The 6,259-nt window shown below is 39.9% G+C and overlaps 1 long non-coding RNA gene across 1 annotated transcript; it reads left to right on the top strand.

The window, feature by feature from the left end:
- The first annotated feature begins 943 nt into the window (after nt 1-943).
- Nucleotides 944-5,717, top strand: LOC104944640 (uncharacterized). The gene is made up of 3 exons (XR_798242.1): nt 944-1,009; nt 1,857-2,173; nt 4,174-5,717. It is a non-coding gene; the product is annotated as an uncharacterized lncRNA (long non-coding RNA).
- Nucleotides 5,718-6,259: the final 542 nt, after the last annotated feature.

Genomic DNA, 6,259 nt, shown 5'->3' with positions numbered 1-6,259 from the left:
CCCAGCAACCTCAGAGGATTTCTCCTCATATGGACTCACGTATCACATCCTGTATGAGCTAAACCAACCAGGAAGTCATCAGAAAGCTGTCTGGGGTTACAGCGACAGGTTGCATTGTTTAGCATTTAAATAACTCCCTATGCCTCTATCTCCTCCAAGAGGAAAATTGCACTGCCAGGCGAATCTTAGCATCCTAGCATATCTTGTTGTTTCCCAGCTTGGAGCTGTGCTTGGCTGACTGAGCCCAGGACAGCTGTGAGTGAGGGCCATTCACTGCTCCGTCAGGGGTGGAGACGGAGGCACTGAACTGAGGCCAGCCATCCTGTGCTACTCCGACATGTCACCTTGTTCTTTCTGTAATAGGTTCCTGCATGGAAGACAGCTTGGAGTTTAAAAAAAAAAAAGGGAATTTGGGGTGTTTGTGTGCCCACAGAAATACATAAAGGTGCACAGGTAAACAAATGACATCAAGCCTCACGCGCAATCCCACAGAAACCTCAAGGTCTCACCATCAGATAGATTATGTAAACTCCCCTGTTTAGATTACATAACAAAGTGTGACATTGTGTGACCCCCTTCAAAGAAAGAAAACAAGAGGCTCCCAACCATAAAATGTTTCCATATAATGTGCCATTTAAAGCTGTAGCAGCCGAGCGTGACAAATGCTTGAATAATTGAATTTTTGAGACATTTCTGTTCATGTGGTATTGTTTAGAATACAGCAACAAACGCTCATTGTGTTTTATATTCATTAGTTTGAAATGTCACTTTTCTGAAGCCACAGAGACGGTCTTGTCAGACACAAGTTCATCTCATGAGTCATTCATTTCGGCTTGTGTCACCACTTCTATCATGTTCCCTTGAGTCTGCGTCTTTATAAGCAAAACATTGTGCGGATATAACCCACACACAGAGAGGAGGCAACATAAAGCACATTTGTGAAGACCTACAACCCCCATGGTGCCATGGCAACAAAAAAAGTGTAGAGGTGAGTAGAAACAAGAACAAGGTAAGGTTTTTCTTCTTGTGTTGCTATTGTAACACATTTCTCAGGGCACATTCACTTGTACAATATGTTTTATTGGCAAGCATTCACTGCATGTTTATTATTCTTATAAACTTCTGGGTGGTAAAATACAAGCCACCAAACCTGAGGGGAATACTCTGCAGAAAGGGAGTATATTTGACATTATTTCTACAACCTTGGGCTGTTCAATGTAGAACTAGTAAAAAAAACGAATTCATGTATCGAGAGCCAAACTTCATAGTTACTATGAGATGCTAGCTTTGAACGGACATACTGATCGTACACATACGTCCCATTTAGATGATGACAGATACCTCCTCTGACAGGTGAAACAGAGTGTGCCGTCACATGGGCAGTCTGTGGCCGCTGAGGTTGGCTTCTGCACATTTCATTAAATGTATAATGAAACTTACATACCATGAGCTGCAGACTCTGCACCAGCATAGGCAGCATTTTGAGAAGCGTGGCAGGATTTCCTGTAATGATATGGACTGGGTGCACTTTGACTGCTGAGGTCTGCTGCACTGACATTTGTAGTGTCGCTGCTGATAGGAAAGGATCTTATTTCACCATGGCTCATATTTATTGTGTGAAGGATGTTGTTGAGCTGTTTGCAATGAGTCCAGTATTTCTATTGGCACCACAGCTTACAAATCACTCATGCCTCGGTAGTTTAAAGTTGCCAAAGGGGGTGTGAAACACATAAGCTGCCAATCTATCCTAAAACACTTGCATGCATACAAAAGCTTTGTTGATGATTGAAAATTGATGTTATTCTTTTGAAGTAGTAATAGCTGTAATTCAAAACATCAATACAAATGTTTTTCAGGTGACCTAAGCTGACTTCAAGACAAGAGTTTCATCTGCAGCTTCCACTGTGGATTTCTTTTTACCCTGGGGCCACTGTGACGCGCACACTGCTGTTTCTCTCTACATGGGATCCTGTGTCCTCTCCACCTTCTCAATAATTCAATGGGAAGAGGAGACGTCAGCTCTGGTATAATTACTGTGAGGGTGACAAGCTCCTCTGTCAAGGGCAAGATGGAACTGTGCTTTACAGTACTCGAGAGAGCTAAGAGACGCAGCAACAGTGTGTAGCGTGGCACAAAGCTTCAGCTGCCGGCCCGGGAGATGATGAAACTTCAGGTAATTTGCGGGGGAAAGCATTGTGACAACCTTAACTGTTTTTGTTTTTCAGTAAGTACTCAACGGAAAAAATGAATCATTAGGCACAGGTGCGACATTGGACGACTGTGTGTCCTGGGTTTTAGAGTTTTTTCGCAAGTTCTAAGCCTTAAGAAGGCAGCACGATTCATCAGCATTAGGCGGAGAGGTGTGTGAGATCTGATTTCAGATCTGGGCCCAGCTGAGACGACAGACCCTGTTAATATAACACCAGCCAAACCCCAAACGTCCTGCTCAGAAAAACCCTCGGCATAAGCATACCTGCCAAGATATGACTAAAACTGTTACTGTCACCGAGACCTAAAACCTGGCATGGGCAGAAGCTTGGCATAAGCCCCCGGTTTTAAAGGAGTTACACCAAGTATTCAGTCTTTAGAAGAATATTTTTTTTGACACGCTGTCTCCAGTACCAAGGCAAAGGTCCAAAATGTATCAAGTCTCCGAGAGCAGGAGTGTCTCATTCATCCTAATATAAAAAGGCTGGCCTGATCCAAGAGCAGCAATGATGATGAAACTCTTTTTAGATGTCTGAAACCAAGCAGAATGGTGTGGTGTAGAGCAAATCATGGTCTACTTTATAACCTACTATACTTTTCAAAAACATCTGAGAAACATTTGAAGCCTTATCATAACAGGATACAGTTTTTAAACAAATTTGAACCACAGAGAAGAATCCACATCCTTGCTAAGCTGTACTTATGGACAGTGGGCCTTTGAGCTAAATGCTAACATCAATGCATAACGTGTACCTTGTTTACAGTTTCATTTAGTATGCTAGCATGGTTATACACAAAGTACAGATGAGACTGATGGGAATGTCAACTGTTAATATTTGGTCACAAATCGGACAAGATTAAATGTGGTCCATCCACAGCTTGTTGAGTCATTCCATAAACAACCTAAAATATTTACTTCTTATTCAATGTTTTGCACATGGATCTTGAAAGGGACTAGCTTTGTGATCATTTTCAAACGATAGGCTGCTATACTATTTTTTCAAGCTGGCACACAGCAGAAACATATGAAGTGAGGTAAACTCTAAAAGGACGATAACAAAAGCAGCTATGAGTTGTACATAAAAAAACATCAAAGCTCCCCTGCCTTCACTCTTCTTTTTCTTTCCCACCTAATCTTCTCTCAAATCCCATGCTCCTGAAGCAGGGAAAAAAGCCAATATCGAGAGAAAGTCATGACAAGTTCCTGTAATTGTGATCATAATGAAATGCATGGCGGTTAATATAAAAGCTGCTAACTCCCTAGCATTTGCACTCTAGGGCGTGCAAATCAGAAGCCGGCACAGAAAGGACACATTTAGTGTTTGATGGCTGCTGCGAGATGACACAAAGAGGCCGTTTGTAACTAATTATTTTTTTTCCCCCTCACTTAGATTTTAATTATGATTGGGCACTTCAAAAAATACTGCAGCACATATCTAGGTGTCTTCTCTCAAGCCTCTCAAAATAGTCAGTGGTCAATAGAAGGAAAGGTAGAGCTGATAACTAGCTCTGCATAAAGTAACCTACTGTGAGCGCGCCTCACACTCAGCACCAAGAAACTGTGTTACATTTGAAGCACGACATGCTTCTAACAATGTAACTCCATTCATGTAATATCAAGGTCATTATTGCCTTTTGTAGTGAATATATACATCACTAAACTCCTGCTGCTAATTGGCTCAGAAAAGCTTTAAGCTATGGTAAATGTCTATTTTAAGCTGCATTATACAACCCATTGTGTTTCATATTATAGCTCTTGAATTAAGACCTCGAGAATATGTTCTTAAAACTCAATAATGAGGTCACAAATCTCCTTGATGCTACATCCAGAATGAGAGGAATCAGTCTTCAGGCTTAGACATCGTTCTGTGTGATCCAAACTGTTACATTTGAGATTTGTGACCACCTTAAAATGATTCACAAGCCATTTCCAAATTATTATCTTACCGGCCTTTTCCTCTGCAGCGTGACAGATTGCAGCCCAGAGGAAAACATTGGGCAGCTGAGGAGCTGCAGCACAGACAGGTGATTCCCTTCTAATGGATGTTAATGTGGTGGACACGACGGAGGATATTCCCAGTGGTGTACACTTACAGTTAATTGATAATTGAGGTCTATGAAAAGATGCACATTAAATCATGGCCAATGAGCCTGCCTATAAGGTTGCAGCAATTTAAAGAACAACTCTCTAGAGTCTCTTAAGGTTTCCTCACAACTGTAATGCACTCTGAATGAATAATTAAGGCGGAAATATGCTTAACTCATATTACCTTACTTAAGACATTATTATTTCAAACATGTACTGTAGCATATACATGATGTTGAAATGCATAAACACTTTCACCTACGCCAACTCCAGGTTGCTTCCTTCATAACTCCTTATGTTAATGTTTGATCTGAGCTTTCTAATGAGCCCATGTGTCTAGATATAAATCTGTGATTCGCTTGAGTTGAACGCTTTGTCATATTTTACCATTAATAATCCTCAACAGGTTGCACATGAAGCATATATATGTTTTTCCTGCTCTTTATTACCAACTAGTACCATACCATAGATATGTGTCCGTTAGTAGAGGCAGTGCATGAAAGCTTTTGAATACACCACATGCATTTTATATTTACAGATGCAAACACTCATTTAAAACATGTACTGCATGTGCATTTATAATGAGTTTTTGTAGCAGGGAGCCGGCAATAGGATGGAAATCATGATATTTATAGCGATTTGTCTTCAAAATGAATCTGTATGATCATGCAAATGTATTGTATGTACACACATTCTCAGAAATCATACGTTTAATATAACAAATATACATTTAGATATAATGATTCAATAATACATTTCGTGCAATAAGTTGTTTTCCACTGCCTCATGACATAAAGAAAAATGTGTTCCTAGCTTGGAATCATTCATTTAACCACGTCAATGTAAATATAAAACCTCATGATGAAAAGTGTATCATAATGTGTATTGCTTATACTTTTACTATTATTATTTTTCTTTCATCATTATTATTGTTATGTGCATTGCTTCTTTGTCATTATGTGCTATGGACAAAACTGAAAAGAAAGGAACAGAGTCATCCTCACATTTAATATATTAGTGGAATAAAGCGGAGTAACTTTGGTGCATATTATTGAATTATATATATATATATATATATATATGATATATTATTCACTAAAAGCAACAGACCTGGTGAATGTGTGGTCGGAGGACTTTTGAAAACCAGGAGGACATTTGTTCTTTGTTATAACCTTTTGTTAAGCCAGCCTCTGTATGATGAAAGAAAACACCAAATAAATGCTGGTAATCATCTTGTCACAGGAATCAATAAAAATAAAAATCATGATGGTACTTTTACAGAAGAGACAGACAAGTGTTTTCTTTTCACAAGTGTTTTCTTTTCACTTCTTTTCTATATAGTTTTGCTGAGGCTTAGTTTGTCGGGGGACATCTTACTTCTTCCTTCTCTCTGTCTATACCTGTGTACTCTCATGTTCCGATTAACCCAGCTTCCCCAAATGTCTTTCTTTTTGGTGTCTATATATGCCGGGATCCGGAGTCGTGGATGATCCTGTTGCTGCGGTCCTGTGTCCTGGATGCGCGAGTCGTGGCTGTGCCTGTTGCTGTGGTCCTGGATCATAAGTCCTGGATGGATATCCTCATGGATTCATCTTCTTATTATAGACACATGCATTTCCAAACATTTGGTCTACCTACGCTGTAAAATGTATTATCTCTTCAATTTACACACGGCATCTATTGCACGTCTGTCCGTCCTGGGAGAGGGATCCCTCCTCTGTTGCTCTCCCTGAGGTTTCTCCCATTTTTCCCTTTAAACTGTGGGTTTTCTCTGGAAGTTTTTCCTTGTACGATGTGAGGGTCTAAGGACAGAGGGTGTCGTATTGTCATACTGATATTCTGTACAAACTGTGAAGTCCACTGAGACAAATGTAACATTTGTGATATTGGGCTATATAAATAAACATTGATTGATTGATTGATTGATTGATTCACCTGTTGAGCTTCAATACGTTTCTATGTGTC

This window comes from Notothenia coriiceps, unplaced genomic scaffold (assembly GCF_000735185.1).
Source record: "Notothenia coriiceps isolate Sejong01 unplaced genomic scaffold, NC01 NC01_scaffold00008536, whole genome shotgun sequence".
Classification (NCBI taxonomy): domain Eukaryota; kingdom Metazoa; phylum Chordata; class Actinopteri; order Perciformes; family Nototheniidae; genus Notothenia; species Notothenia coriiceps.
The sequence above is the reverse complement of the archived record's forward strand: the minus strand, read 5'-3'. Positions and strand labels throughout refer to the sequence as shown.